This window comes from Trematomus bernacchii, unplaced genomic scaffold (assembly GCF_902827165.1).
Source record: "Trematomus bernacchii unplaced genomic scaffold, fTreBer1.1, whole genome shotgun sequence".
Lineage (NCBI taxonomy): Eukaryota > Metazoa > Chordata > Actinopteri > Perciformes > Nototheniidae > Trematomus > Trematomus bernacchii.
In genome coordinates, this window is record NW_022987518.1 from 180649 (window position 1) to 197533 (window position 16885).

The 16885-nt window shown below is 41.4% G+C and overlaps 1 pseudogene; it reads right to left on the reverse strand.

Moving 5' to 3' along the window:
• The window catches only part of LOC117471605, a 195317-nt pseudogene extending 178936 nt beyond the window's left edge, over positions 1-16381 (reverse strand).
• Between the last annotated feature and the right edge of the window lie 504 nt (positions 16382-16885).

A 16885-nucleotide genomic window follows, 5' to 3' on the forward strand; every position in this document is an offset into this window, starting at 1 on the left:
AATCTGTTCTCTTTGTTCATGCGACAATAAGTTAACCATGAAAAAAGACCAGAAACGACAGTAACCTGCAAGAACATTAGCTTTAAATAAACCCTTTTTAGGTGCTACTGTGTTAGCGTCAAACAAGTGCTACATACGGAGGAGAGGTGATTTGCTATTGTTAGAGATGTCCCGATCCGATCACGTGATCGGGGATCTGAGCCGATCACGTGATTTTCAAAAGATCGGAATCGGGAGAAAAAAATCGGGGATCGGGAATTTTTTTTTTTTTCTTTTTTTTTTTATAAAATATTTTTATTATTTTATTTAATGTTACAAAACAAAAATGACCATGTTCACGTCTTAAAGTCATCCTGAGGCCTTAGTTTTGGTTTAAAATTACACATGTATGTGTTGCTTCTTTTGGGCTTGTTTTCATAGACCTGGTTGCTTATTTCTCTCAAATCTGGCAACAGAGTGGGCGCAGTGTCTAATAGTAGCAGTAAGCTAACAAGAGGCTACGTTCAGCTGGTGCCTCGGGAGTCGGGACAGAGAAAATGTCAGGAGTTTGGAAGTATTATAAAATTGAAAGCGAAGGCAGTGTAACAGCCAGATGCAATGTTTGCAAGGCGGAGGTTCCGCGTGGTGGAAAGAACAGAGCTACGTTCAACACGACCAATCTAATACAAACACCAACAACAACACGAGGAGTACACAGCGGCCACTCAGGTAACGGCACTGAAACAACCGACACTTTCAGAGACTTTTAAAAGGAAAGAGAAACTGCCCCAGAACAGTGAAAAGGCCAAAAAAATAACAGCCAAGATAGCTGAATTCATCGCGTTGGATGACCAGCCGTTATCTGTTACCTTTTTTTTCTCTTAATGCATTGCATAAAGATCGGATCGGGAAAAATCGGTATCGGCAGATTGTCAAAATCAAATGATCGGAATCGGATCGGGAGCAAAAAAAGGTGATCGGGACATCCCTAGCTATTGTATTATTATTCATTATATGCCAATGAGAATCAAACAGGTGGGTTTTCAATCTGTAAGAAAGACTTTCTGTTGTTTTTATCAATCTCTGAGTGTATTAGAGGGTTATATGCTTTAAAAAAAACAGTGGAGTGTGTATGTTCGCTGTATGCTGAATATTTTCCGTTACTCTGGAGGAAAACATAAACCTCTTGCTCTGTTGGATCTGTATTTTGACTCTAAAGGATAAACCACACAAGGCCAGTTTGGGGGTGAAGGAAGGGGTCTGCTGGTGTGGTAATGATGTGTGTGTCGTAATGATGTGTGTGTCGTAATGATGTGTGTGTCGTAATGATGTGTGTGTCGTAATGATGTTTGTGTCCACGGAGAACAGCCGCCATAAACGAGGTAGACAGACGCCTAAATATGGACGTGATGGAGGGAGAAGCACAAACACTGCACGACAAACATTATTAAGGCCGGAGACGAGACGAGGTGGGAATACAAAAAACACACACACACACACACACACACACACACACATACATATATTCCAACGTAAACAGAACAAATCACCAATCAACATTGACATAGAGCCACGGTTCGTGTATGACTTGCAGCATTTACTGGTCAAAATCATTTTCTACTGTAAAATGTAATGAATGCATTGTCTTGGTACACTGCCGTTACGTACACTGTAAACACTATATATTGTTAGCTAGGTGGCTAACAATATAATCTTTCCCGGTGGCAAATCATTACAGACTTCTCTATCAACCAAATACAATTAGCTCTGTTTTCTTATTGACACTAGTATAGAGGTTAGTTTATCAAATATATAAAAAAAAAAAAATGTATAACTAATATTTGTGTAGTGCTGCTTTCACTGAGGCAACCACTGTCGCTAACGTTACTTAGCAAAGATGGCGGTCGTTGAGTAGTAGAGGTTTCCTCCGTTAAACAATCAACTTTGACTGTTATACGTGCAGCATTCTTTATACATAGTGCATTTAACTATATTTCACATTGGGATGCCCTCAAAATAACACATGGGAAAAGAAAATAAGTACGCAAATTCAAGTCTTTTCCTGTTTTTGGGGTCCCAATTGTACTCATTTTGTTCTCCCTGGAAGACACTAAAGATCCAAACCGAGCCTTAATTGACAGCTGAATAAACACAGGACTTTTTGAAAAAGCAACTCAATCGTCTGCAGCCACACAGATATAGAAACAGAAATGGGTAAAATAAATATTGAAACTGATTAAACCATTTTAATGCTAATTCTTCAAAGGGTCATACATGGTCAAGCCCTCCTCCAAAGCTGTAGTCAAATCAAATTTAACTGAAAACATTCATACTTTTTTTGTGACTCTCAGACATTTGGTCAGATTTCCTGATTCCTAATCATTTTAGTAAAGATTCATTCAGATTGCTCAAGCATTAGAGTTTTTTTTCTCATTAAATGTCTGTAATGAGGGTTATCAAACTCTTATAAAAACAGAGAGATACTCTTCACAGTGAGGGAGTCCCTCGTCTACTTGCTCTGTTCAGCTCTATTCCCAAACTGCCTCTCCTCTACCTGTCAGCCCCCCGGCACTCAATTCTCTTTGCACCACTGAGCTGAAAGTGTGTGTGTGTGTGTGTGTGTGGTGTGTGTGTGTGTGTGTGTGTGTGTGTGTGTGTGTGTGTGTGTGTGTGTGTGTGTGTGTGTGTGTGTGTGTGTGTGTGTGTGTGTGCGTGTGTGTGTGTGTGTGTGTGTGTGTGTGTGCTTGCAAGTGGCTCCATCTTCCCTGAGGGTGAGGGTATCTAAAGCCTTTTGGGGAGTTGCCAAGATGGCAGAAACCTCACTTGTGTGTTTCAATGAGTGTGTGTGTGTGTGTGTGTGTGTGTGTGTGTGTATGTGTGTGTGTGTGTGTGTGTGTGTGTGTATGTGTGTGTGTGTGTGTGTGTGTGTGTGTGTTGTGTTTCAATGAGTGTGTGCATGTGTGTGTGTGTGTGTGTGTGTGTGTGTGTGTGTTGTGTTTCAATGAGTGCGTGCATGTGTGTGTGTGTGTGTGTGTGTGTGTGTGTGTGTGTGTGTGTTGTGTTTCAATGAGTGCGTGCATGTGTGTGTGTGTGTGTGTGTGTGTGTGTGTGTGTGTGTGTGTGTGTGTGTGTGTGTGTGTGTGTGTGTGTGTGTCATCCCCTGAGGGCCATAATGATCTGCGGTCAGGGTCAGTGGCCCAGAGTTACGAGGACATATTGATCCGAGCGAGCCTTGCAGTGATTGAGGGTTGTTTGTGTGGACAGTGGACAAAAGACTAAACCTCACAATCCCTCACACCTGATGTGGAACACGCCATCAAGTTCATCCACTGAAGTAGCACATGGACTTGTTTACAACCTTTCCCTGTATCTCAATTTGCGTACTGGGAAAATGCACTATGAGTACGCGTGTGGTGTTCTAATAATGGACAGAAGTTAAGATAAGAAGAACTTTATTGATCCCAATTTGGGAAACGCTTGCATTGCAGCAGCATACAAAGACAAGGCATTGTACTTTAGAGAAATTAAAAGACTAGAAATAACAATTAAAAATGTAAACATCTCAAATAGAAATAAAATACTGGAAAATCTGGAAATGCAAATGTACGGTAAACAAAATATAAAGCAGGATATTATATATATATATACATTGAGTGTGTAAGGAATGGGATATGAAATTGAATATGAATGTAAATAAATTGAGTGAAGAACACTGGACGCTTCTCAGCCTCAATGACCGCCATCTTGGCTACGTAACGTTAGCAGTTGCTTTGGTGAACGCAGCACTATAGAAAATATAAGTTGTCCATGTGGGGTTTTTTCTATGTTTAATTAATGTACCACTATACTGGTGTGGAAAAAAAGCAACCTATCATTTTACTGGGTTATAACGTCGCTAACTAGCTAGCTAGCTAAAAGTAATCAATCACCACTTCCAGTGAGGACACGGTAGCTGTGTGGGATTTGAAACAATGTTACACAGTGGAAATTCACATACTTTGCGAACAGAAATTGAATATGCAGTAAAATAAATAAATTAGGTCTACCTCAAACCGGCAAACATTAGCCAACTTATTACCAATAATACACTTTTAATGCATAGTATTATTAAGTACTGTGGAAGAAGCATGATTTCAATTGAATAACTGTACAACTGCTTAACAAAAAGTATAATGTGTCAGCTTTTGATAAGGTCAGACATTCACCACCTTTATGTAAGAATTTTCTAAACACCTTGAAGCGACTGTGGTGCAAAAGGGTTTGAGTACGTCTGGAAGCCAAAACTGCAACTTAATTATTTAACATGACAAAGGCCTTAAGAGGAAAAGGGAGTTACACGTCAAAGCTCGCCGACAGGCACAGATGGGGATTTCACAGAAAAGTTGCTGAAAGTGTACGGACTTGAGGAACTGAAGTGTAAAAATACTTCTGTGACGCAGTCCTGAAAAAAGCTCAACATCAAGAAATCCCCAAACATAGAACGCCAGTAATGACAAATAGCTTGATATCAGGAAAACAAAACGTGAGCTTTCAGCAATTTAAAAAGGCAGAGGTGGGAAGAAACTAGGTACATTTACTCAAGTACAATTTTGAGTTACTTGTACTTTACTAGAGAATTTCCTTTTAACTCTCCTATATACTTCTACTCCACTACAGTTCAGAGGTAAATGGTGTACCTTTCCTCCACTACATGTATTGAATACCTTAAAGGGCCCATGTCATGGCCATTTCCACTGATCATAATTACATTGTTGAGGTATACTAAAATAGATTTATACTGTGCAATTTTCCAAACTCACATTGGTTTCGCATACAGCATCTCTGTCAAGCATGTGTATTCAGCAGTATTCACTTTCTCCACTAAACGACTCGTTGGAGCTCTTGCCCCCCCCTCCCTGTGAGCCTAGTGTGCTCCGATTGGTCAGCTCGGCCACTCGTTCTGATTAGTCAACCACCAGAGAGGCTGCGCCCATGTCAGTGCTTTTCCCGGCTGCTCTCAGCGTAACATCAGTCTTATCATGGCGTCGGTACAGCGGTATATTTTATATACATATATATTTTTAACTGTTGTTATAGAAGAGTGTGACGGCCCCAGGGCCTTTGTCTTACGATGGGGTGGAGCTGAAGAAGCTAATCAGCACGATCACGGACACCTCCGGACACTACGGCCCCAGTCTCTCTCCAAAGCGGCTGCAGGAAGACTAACTCTGCGATCCTCTCAACCACCTATCTTTGCATTTACCACAATAAATGTGCCGTGGTTTTGTAAACTCGTGTATGTCTCCTTGTCTTTCCGTTGTGGCCCACGAGCTACTCTCATAACAAAGAGTAAGTTATTTTTACCCGTTATAAACTACTACTGTTTGATGAGAAATCAAATCATGGTTTGCTATATATGAATTCAGGGAAGAAAGGATAGGCCTACTAAGTATTTCCATTAAACTTTATTTTTAGAAATGTACAAAATGAACATAAATATACATATATACACGGTATATCATCCATTCCTCCTCCTCTTGCCTGCGCACAGCCGGTGCGGTGCGGTGCCTTTTAGCACGAGGCCTCAGTAGTAGTAGAATCCCTTCCCCGTCATGGATTGTCCGCCAGGATCTGGCTGGACGAAATCAAATGCAAATCACAAAATATTAGAGAAACTTAGTTGTTTTAGATTCGTTAGTAGTAGTTGTGTAATGAACAGCTTGCCTGCTAATATGCTAACCTAGCTTTGTTTACCTTGGTAGCTAACACGATATGAACGTTAGCTTGGAGGAAAGGCAACTATAATGCAGTGTAATAAAACTACTATGAACAAAAGCTAGTGGTTCATATTAGGCTAGCAATAACGTGTTTATAATTGCAATCGTATACGGGTATTCTGCTACCATACAATGTAACTTGCATGAATACATTGTTTTGCGCTAGCATACAGCTAGCCTCGTTAGCTACATGCAGTATATGTACGGTCACAATGTACGGTAAACCGGAGTATACTGTATGAGTATTCCGTGTGTGTGACTGCAGACATTCTCCTGCCATGACAAACATGTAAGGCCATCTGCTGACATTGTAGTTGATATATTTAAACGCTAGCAACGTAGCATCACAAAAATGTTTTTCTGACCAAAACTAGCTCAAGCTCCGTGTGTTAGATCGCTACGCCAGCTATAATGTAATTACGTTTCGCGACTGACCGGCAAATCACCCGCAGTATACTGTCAATAGGTATTTTGTGTGTGAATGCAGACATTCTCCTGCTATGAGATACATGTATGCAAGGCCATCTGCTGATATTAGAGTTGATATATGGAAACTCTAGCAACTTAGTTAGCACAGTTAGCACTGTGTCAATGGCTTAGCAGTCCAACACAGTTTACACATTTAAACAGTCTTGTTTGATAAATACACAAATAACAATGCAAACTTACAGGTTGTATACCCAGATCTTCCCCTGCTCCAAACGGTCCAAACAAGCTGTGCATATCCGGCCTCAAACTGGGCAATGTTTTTGGAAGCTTTCGTCTGTGAAATGCCGGTTCTTCGAACCTCTGGAGGAGGAACACGCCGCTGCTGGTGTGGCCATAGCTCTTCGGGATTGGTCCATTTCGTTCCGGGTACCGCATGACATCAGGCGGTACCCGGAACTAAATGGAAGACTCAAATGGGCAGTGACGTATCTCCAACGAGGCGTTTTGGGGAGGTATTTTCTGTGTTAGAGTTTTACTCGCTACAGGGTGTACTTTGAGGGTTTTGACTCTGCACACCGTTTACATGCATAAAAACCTTCATAACACACAAGGGGACGGGTAATAACCGGAAAAGCATGACATGGGAGCTTTAAGTTACTTTACAGATGTGGATGAATGATGTGAAATATAATCAAGTGTTAAATCAGACTTTAGTTCCACCTGGAGTAAATCCACAAGCTACCCTGCAGTATACAAAGTCATTCAAACTAGCTGCACCTTTACCAGCTTTGAGAACACTTTCATGATCAATCATTATAAAACATATCATATATATTATTCTGAAATGGACCAATCTGCACAATGACTACTTTTACTGTCGCTACTTTCACTATATTTTGATGAGAATACTTTTCTACTTTTACTTGAGGAACATTTTGAATGCAGGACTTTTACTGAAACAGAGTATTCCTACACTCTGGTACTTCTACTTTTACTCAAGTACAAAATCTGAGTACTTCTACTTTTACTCAAGTACAAGATCTGAGTACTTCTACTGTTACTCAGTACAAGATCTGAGTACTTCTACTTTTACTCAAGTACAAGATCTGAGTACTTCTACTTTTACTCAAGTACAAGATCTGAGTACTTCTACTTTTACTCAAGTACAAGATCTGAGTACGTCTCCCACCTCTATTTAAAGGTTATATAATTCCCTCCCATTGGACAGGTTAACATTTAGAAACATCCAGAGGGTGTTGTTGACCCAGAGTGAACTATTAGTGTATTTTTACCCATGGGGTGCATCTGTAATGGTGCTGCCACTTTTCTCCTGGGAGTCTGCTGGTTCATAAATAATAAAAGACAGGGTCAACACGGTTCCCTAATGCCATATTCCAAGATAAACCCCCCAGCTCAACAAAATTCAACACTGCTTTTATCACCACCACGATAAAGTTGAACTTGGCCTCCCTCATCACCGGATCAACAACCATTACTTTTTGATGGGAAGTGCTAAAACTTAGAAAGCCATCCATCTCCTTCAACCCCCAATGAGCTGAAAGCACTCCTCTGTGAGTAGATAGGATTTGTTCTGACAAAGTGCAGCAAAAGTTTGACATACAGTATGATCAACACTTTACAATAAAGGGTGGCCTGTACGCTCCCAATTGAACATGTATCCATACAGTACATCTATGGGTATCTATGGCCACATACTGAATGGAGAGTAATTTATTTTCTGTTATATGTATTGTGTTTCCACTTATCATCACTTAGTTACTGAATGTTAGCATAAAACTTGCCAATATGCTCTTAAACTCGAGACACCAATGGCGCGTTTCCACTACACAGCCTCGCTCGGCCCCGCTCGGTATGGCTAGGCCTCGTTAGGACTGGCTCACTTTATGGCGCATTTCCATTACAGTTTAGGAACTGGGGTAGTATCTATAGTAACGCAGTGTCGACGGAGCCGTGACTTCATCTTCAATGAGAACCCCAGAAAAACAACACAGCCGTTAGCTGTTAGCCCTCAGAGCTCACAGCTCCTCATATCTGTTCAGAAACTAGACAAAAGTTAAACAGTGTGAGTGTGGACGGTTGGAGCATATACTGCGTTAGCTTACCAATCTCCATTTAGAAAACACGCATTTTAAAAGGTTTTTTGCCTGCCGTCTGTCTGCAGACTTGACAAAGCATTAATTCATGGTTTTTACTAACCGGTATCAGTATGTTGTTACTTCGGCATCATTTTGAAACGTGTATTACAATTAAATCACGGTCAAATATGTTCATCTTGTTGTAGTTGTAGCCCCCTTGCCAGCGATGCTCTCTCTAGTTTAGCATACTCAGCCCGACTCAGCCTCGTTGTCTCTGGCCCTAGACCCACGATTTTATGAGGCCAGAAAAACTGTGAATTAGGACCCGCCGGCCGGTACTAGGCCAAGTGGAAACGCAACCAAAGACGGGCCGCTGACGTCACAGCCCTCTTAAACCGGGCTGCGGGCTGTAGTGGAAACGCGCCATAAGTCAGCTGTAGATTCATAAAAGAGAATGACTTGGAGAAAATAACTTATTTTGAAAGGTGTCCTGAGAAGTTTTCTTGTTAAAAGTTATGTTGAAAGTCATTGTTTGTCACTAAAGTGGACTGTGTGTCTGCTTCGGGCATGTTGGATGCATTTATTTCTGTACAAAACATCACAAAAGATGATTTTTATTGCTGAATATCATTTCACTCCTGCCTTTTGCTGCCACATTGCTTTGTTTCTCTGTCGCTTCAATACCTCTTGTTGTCCAACAAAGGTGTAAAAGTAAGGAACGTCATTTAGTCCCTTTTTATTTGATTGAAATGGGAAGTTTTGAAGTCTATTACCTTTAGGTTTTAGGGTTTTTGTTAAATGGAAAAATTAATGTCCCAATTTTCATGAAAATTGCTGGAAGGGTGAACCATGGGGCAAGGAAGCTCCCACACATTTTAGAGTTTAGACCGGGCATACACATCAATGTTCTACTTTCGTTAACATTTCAAGATGTTAGCAAAGGGCTAAACTCCGAGTGGTGTTTTAGTTTGGGGTTTCTTTAATGCCGCCCTCTCTGGAAGGACTAGAAAATATATTGCATCGCCCTAGTGCTTGTGTATTAAACTAACTCTGATTTGAAGTAATACTCAACTAGTGGTGAGCAACGCAACTTGAAGAAGACGAAGAAGATTAAACGTATTGAAATGGTTTCTCTGCATTTGACCCATCCTAGTGTTAGGAGCAGTGGGCTGCCATTGTGTTCGGTGCCCGGGGGGTGCCATTACAAAGCAAGTTATCGCTGAATGATTACAGAGATGCACAAAATAAATCTACACAAAACATTGGCTTAACATGCAACAGAAGAAAAAGTAGGTACCAACGATATAGAAGCACAGCCAATATACTTTAAGCTTTGAACAAAAAGACATGCACGGAGACACCGTTCCCCCATTCTCTATAAGACAGTATTGAGCTCTGCACACACACACACACACACACACACACACACACACACACACACACACACACACACACACACACACACACACACACACACACACACACACACACACACACACACACACCACACACACACACACACACCACACACACACACACACACACACACACACACACACACACACACACACACAACTCTTCAGCCAGTAACTCTGATTGGCTCATGGTCATTGACCTCGGTCACCTACCACAACCACCTTGGCCAGAGAGATGGTGTTCGACCAAGTTGATTCAGTGGATAAAGGATTAGATTGGGAGGAGGATGTGGCCGGCTGACCTTGAAGGAATGTCCTCACTTTCTCTCTATTGCTTTCCTAATTGCTCTTCCTAGACATTTGTAAAGGGATGTTATAGCCTTCTGTACTCTTTGTATTGCACTAGTTTGGTTGTAGTCTCCCTTTAGCAGTTAAGTGGAAGTCGTCTATTGCACTCTGACACTGGGGAGCAACAGAGTGGTGCAGGAATGAGTCCTTAAACGCAGAAATTAGTAAGCGTTTAGCACTTCTTGTCTCCTGGATTGGAAGTCAATGGTTTTCTGAACATGTTATAGGTTCTAGCCTTAAATAAGGTCTGTGGTCAACACAAGCTGAAAAGATTTTTTTTCTATGACATAAAATACATCAGTAAATGTGAATCTAAAAATTGAGGTTGCTAACAAGTGTCTAAATGACAGGATTAAACGTCATCACGCCCAACATTAGCCGCCTTTAACTTAGCAGTGGTGATGTGAAGTCATGTGACCGTGCTGTAGTTCCTTTATAGCCCAACATTAGCCTCCTTTAGCTTAGCGGTGGTGATGTGAAGTCATGTGACCGTGCTGTAGTTCCTTTATAGCCCAACATTAGCCTTCTTTAGCTTAGCGGTGGTGACGTGAAGTCATGTGACCGTGCTGTAGTTCCTTTATAGCCCAACATTAGCCTCCTTTAGCTTAGCGGTGGTGATGTGAAGTCATGTGACCGTGCTGTAGTTCCTTTATAGCCCAACATTAGCCTCCTTTAGCTTAGCGGTGGTGACGTGAAGTCATGTGACCGTGATGTAGTTCCTTTATAGCCCAACATTAGCCGCCTTTAACTTAGCAGTGGTGATGTGAAGTCATGTGACCGTGCTGTAGTTCCTTTATAGCCCAACATTAGCCTCCTTTAGCTTAGCGGTGGTGATGTGAAGTCATGTGACCGTGCTGTAGTTCCTTTATAGCCCAACATTAGCCTTCTTTAGCTTAGCGGTGGTGACGTGAAGTCATGTGACCGTGCTGTAGTTCCTTTATAGCCCAACATTAGCCTCCTTTAGCTTAGCGGTGGTGATGTGAAGTCATGTGACCGTGCTGTAGTTCCTTTATAGCCCAACATTAGCCTCCTTTAGCTTAGCGGTGGTGACGTGAAGTCATGTGACCGTGCTGTAGTTCCTTTATAGCCCAACATTAGCCACCTTTAGCTTAGTGATGGCGACGTGAAGTCATGTGACCGTGCTGTAGTTCCTTTATAGCCCAACATTAGCCACCTTTAGCTTAGCGGTGGTGACGTGAAGTCATGTGACCGTGCTGTAGTTCCTTTTTAGCCCAACGTTAGCTTTTTACTTAAAAAATCATAAAGTGATAATATGTGGAGATTCCAATTTCTCAAATGGAAAAATCCCATTGGATTTTGTGGAGGGAACCAGGGATATGTGGCCTTCAGGCTCCACTTCTGGAAACAAGACAGCACTGCAATACTCTGTGTGCTTTTTGGTCGCCACAACAATGCAACCAAACATCCACTTTTGTTCTGCTCTTCTAATGTGATAAACATTTCCTACTGTCTCTTACAAGCACTTGCTCACTGTCATCTTGCCTACTAACCAGGAGGCTTTAGACAGACCATAATAAACTTTTTTTTTTGCCACGCAATGATTCCTGACACAAACAAAACATCCAGCATTCTCAGTCGTCTCCTGGGAACAAAATACCCTGAGTTATCACTAACAACACTCAAATATGTCTTTGTACTGCCGCAAAAAAATGTCCTCCTTGTGTTGAGCGTCATTAATCAGCTACTGGACACCAGGACAAGCATCGCAGATACTTTATTGTGTGTTTACTGTCGGTGTGTCTTTCTTTTCATCACACATGAGCCCTCACTTAGTCTAAACCTCCCTCAAGTCATACAAACATCATCCAGATAAGAGAGACTACAGCCAGAGGTAAGCCACAGTGAAACAACAAAACCCCCATGAGCCACTGGATGTTGCTTTATATCTGTTAGCCAAGCCAATCCGTTTTAAATCAGTCACAAGTTGGCAATTTCCAGAAAAACACATCTTTCATTTCCTGCTACAACTTAAAGGTGGGGTAGGTAAGTTTGAGAAACCGGCTCGAGATACACTTTTTGTTATATTCCATGGAATGCTCTTAACATCCCGATAGCAATGAATATCTGAAGTGCTTTGACAAAAAATCCATAAAAAAATATCATCTGTGGAAGCTGTAGTACTGTAAAAAGCACGACCAATCATCTGAGCCGGCCCGGCTAAAATAACTGGATGGCCTACCTGCCTGTCAGCCTTCCATCTGTGCACAAACTTATCTCGTGCCCTCATTGGTCATGTGCGCGTTCGTGTGTGTTGGAGGAGGGGCTCTGTAAGGAAGTGGCAGATTTTTTCCGGCTGTGTATTTTCAAATTCTAGCGATCTCGAGCTGGTTTCTCCAAAATTACCTACCCCACCTTTAAGTGCTTTACTGTAAGAACAAGGACAATCGTTTAATGCCTGTCAATTATGACAAGGGTTGGGAGGATAACTTTAAAAAATAACATAATTATTAAATGCAGAGCAAATAAACACATGAGATAATATATATCAACAAAGATGATTTTTGCTGAAGTGTTTTTGGAAGACAACAGAACAATGTGACCTTAGAAAAAAAGAAACCAAGATATTTAGGATCATAAATGATTGAATCTATAGGAAAACCTGCCATTCATTCATCACAACAAATTAAATAACAAAGTTGTATTTTCAAAGGCAATTTCACCGGTTTTCTACCAAAAGACAAGCCTCGGCTTCTTGTTAACCTCAATCGCCCCAATGCATCATCCTTTAAAGGTGGGGTAGGTAATTTTGGAGAAACCAGCTTGAGGGTGCTAGAATTTGAAAATACACAACCGGAAAAAATCGGCCTCTTCCTTCAGACTTCCTTACAGAGCCCCTCCTCCAACACACACGAACGCGCACATGACCAATGAGGGCACGAGATAAGTTTGTGCACAGATGGAAGGCTGACAGGCAGGTAGGCCATCCAGTTATTTTAGCCGGGCCGGCTCAGATGATTGGTCGTGCTTTTTACAGCGCCACGGCTTCCACAGATGACATTTTTTTATGTATTTATTGTCAAAGCATTTCATATATTCATTGCTATCGGGATGTTAAGAGCATTCCATGGAATATAACAAAAAGTGTTTCTGAAATAAATTACATACCCCACCTTTAAATTATCCATTTCTTGAACAACAACACATCTTTACTTTATATGTCAACTCATTTCGTACGTCCTCTACTTCAATGTCATCCTCTGGGATTTGAAGTGCACTCTCCTCTTGCATCTTTACTCTTTCAATCAGCAGCAATGATACCAATGGTTTGTTTATTAGGATCCATCTAAATCTCTATTTGTCCTTCCATTCAAGCCTCTTGCCTAACATGCACTTCCATCAACATTGCACATGAATGCAGGTTAACTCAGTTTAAATCATGCAGCAATTTTGATTTGTACTTTCTGATCAACACATTGAGGGTTAAGACTACAGTCAGTGTGTTAGCAGTAGCATTTAGGACTGTATGCAACACCAGGGGCGGACTGGCCATCGGGACGTTCGGGACGAATCCCGATGGGCCGGTGTTGTGCCAAATTATGCACCCCCGTCATGAAATGCCCCCCTTGTCACGGGAACGCGCATTTCTAAATGACACGTTTACACCTTAAAACGATGTTTAAAACGAAAAGTAAACGTTCAGGGTTTTTATTAATGGTAATTTTCAGACTGTGAGTTGTTTAGTGGTAGCTCATATAGTCTTGATTGTTGTGGTTAAACTTTTCGCTCCGTATTTGATGGTAGTGGTGTCGAAATTCATTCGTCACTTCCTTTTCAATTTTTTTTTTAAATCTTTTTTTTTTGTGATTATTGTTACGTCCTGTCTGTATACACGTGCTTTAAAATGTATTGTTTAATTTTACATATTTGTCACATAATAATCAAAATATATGTTTACAAATGTTACATAGTCTTTGTCAGCATATTTTTAAGGGGGGCATTTCATGACAGGGGGGCATCATTTGGCACAACACCGGTACTGAAGTGGGCCGGTCGGACGATGTGGGCCGCTCGGATAAGTCACGAGCACCCTTACACCCTTTGAGATTGATCAATACATAACATTTGAAATGCCTCCACTTATTGACGGACTGTTTCTACAACTACATGAAGGCAATGATCAGACAGCTCTGTCACCAACAATCATATCTATTGATTTTTGCTAGAATCAAGAAAAATGGGAATGTTGATTCATGCATTCAGACCTCAAAGGCTCAACAGCACTTATTCTGATAAAAAGACGTACAAGATAATGAGTGAAATAATGTTTGTACAATGCGTTTTTAGAAAGTAATTCTACCCTTTGTGTTAAAGGTTCTTCTGCAACGCTCAAAAATCACATGGTTCAACATTTCCACAGCTGTGAGAAACCCAAGACAATGTGGTTCCTGCTGAGTGCTCTACTGAGACATTTAGGATTTCAGTGTCTTGCTTGAGGCCATCATGCAGTACGATGAAAGTCATTTTCCCACAAATCCCTCTGGGGGTTTGTCTGACAGCCTCGCGGTCACAAGCTCACTCCTCTAAAGCCCAGGATACAAAACCACCCTGCAACACGAAGACAGATCACATACGTGAAGGGGGTTTAAAAGGTGTTCGTGGAGATGTTAGATTACTGTTATAAATTGTGTTGTTGTTTGATAGGTCAAGGAGGCAAGTAGGCTACTGATGTATGATGTACAGTGGCCGACAGGCGCAAACGAATAATAGCTGCCCACAACATTTCCATTAGGAGAAACGTGCTGCAGTTTCAAAAACGATGAAGATATAAAAACCCAAATGTTCCTGAACACATGAAGAAACATCTTCAGCAACTTGACAACACACGCAGCATTTCAAAAACATTCAGCAACTTCTTACTAAAAGAAGCTCATATTTGCATCTATTTTGAAGGTGCATTACATTTATCATCATGAAAGTATTGGGCCACCGTACATTGCCCTTTCTGATCAGTGTAGATGAGGCAATTACATATTTTCTGGGATTTCAATCGCTCCAATCCTCTTGCCAGTTGACTCAAAAAACTCTAACTCGGCTGCATTGATGCACAAGTGTTTTGTTTATTAGGATCTAAATACCTAGTCCTCCTTCCATTCAAATCCTACCACCTATGCACTTCCATCACAACTGAATGCATCAGATTCAATCAGTAAACCATGCACAAGTGCACATATTTATAGAACAAACGGTGGTACATGACTGTCTATTCATCAGTGCCTCAATCCTATCAATATATTAAATTAGCATTAGTTATGTCTCCATATAACAGAGGGATTTCACAAGCAACCTGCAGCAATAACCCTGATGGATGTGGAGGAGCGTTAGAGGAGGATTATTTTAAATCAGTTGAAAGAGCGTCCCCTGTTGCCTGGTTGGTCTCTTTACTCCTAGAAACATAAAAAATCAATACAGAGCGCAGAGAAAATATCCCCCCCTTTAACAAATCGTATCAATACTGCACTAATGCATATACACCAGGATCAATACTTTTCTTTATTTCATAAATCAAATGTTTCTCAGAAAATAAAATGACTGTGTGTGTGTGTGTGTGTGTGTGTGTGTGTGTGTGTGTGTGTGTGTGTGGTGTGTGTGTGTGTGTGTGTGTGTGTGTGTGTGTGGTGTGTGTGTGTGTGTGTGTGTGTGTGTGTGTGTGTGTGTGTGTGTGTGAGAGGTAGACCTGTTGACCCAGAGCTATATAAAGAAAGAAAATGGAGATTCATTATCTGCTGCGCGATTGGACCGACAGTCACGTAATTGAAGAGAAGCTCCTTTAATTGGTTTTAAAATGAACCTGCCCTCTGTTCAGAGAAGCTTCAACCCCCCCCAAAAAATCACAGGACAAGACATGATGTACTAAGAATTAAACACCATCTTAATAACATGATCTCATAATAAAGTCAAATGTCTTTGGCCATAAGTTTTTTTTAATGCGTAATGCCTTTTTTTGTTTTTGTGAAATCGTCTCATTTTGACAAACAAGGCAGATTGTTCAAAGCTGGCAGAGACAAGGTGTTACACTGATGTTGAGAAGTGAGCATGTTCTGCATCAACCACCTCACATTCACGCCTCAGTGAGAAAATACTGATGATTTCCACAGACTTATTCCCATATAACCAACGTGTTTTACTGCAGAAGCTTATTCTGAAACATGAGGAATACGCAACAGGACATTTTGGGAAATCAATACGTTGCTTTTACCTTTTCAGACATCAAAGAAGAGCTCGCTTTCAGTGTTCCAGGAGAAGAAAAAAAGCTTGATAATCCGTAAATATTAAAACATCCAGAATCCCTGCTCTCTGTAACTCCAGATCCTCCGCTGTGGCTCCACTGATATCCGAGAGATCCCCCCCCTCAAACCCAAAGCAAATATCCGAGTAGCAGCATCCCTGTGTTCAGATTCTTCCTCTGGAACATGCTTCCAGTTTTGCGCAGAAACACATCAGTTCATACAGAGGGAGGTGATGTTTTGGACACCTGTGCGCAACAGATCCGACGGGAACACACGTGTTCTCCCTGTGTCTTTTTAATCTCTTTGGTTCATCGAAACACAGAGACATATATCGATAAGGAGCCCCGGAAACTGTATCCAAGTTGCCAGAGGCATTATTTCTCCATCCGCGCTGCGCACCGGGCACTGGAGAGGCTGCAGGCGGCACGAAACCAGGAGCCTTCAGAGGGAGAAACAGGGGAGTCTCCGTCCATCCAATATGTCAAATAAAAGTCCCAGCAACCCCCGCAAATGAGCTCTAAAACGACGTCCAGATAAAAGGGAAGGGTACCGCGCACCGCCCCCGCAGAAAGAGGGCTTCTCACTGCGCGGCAGCACTCCTTAAAAGTGGAGGA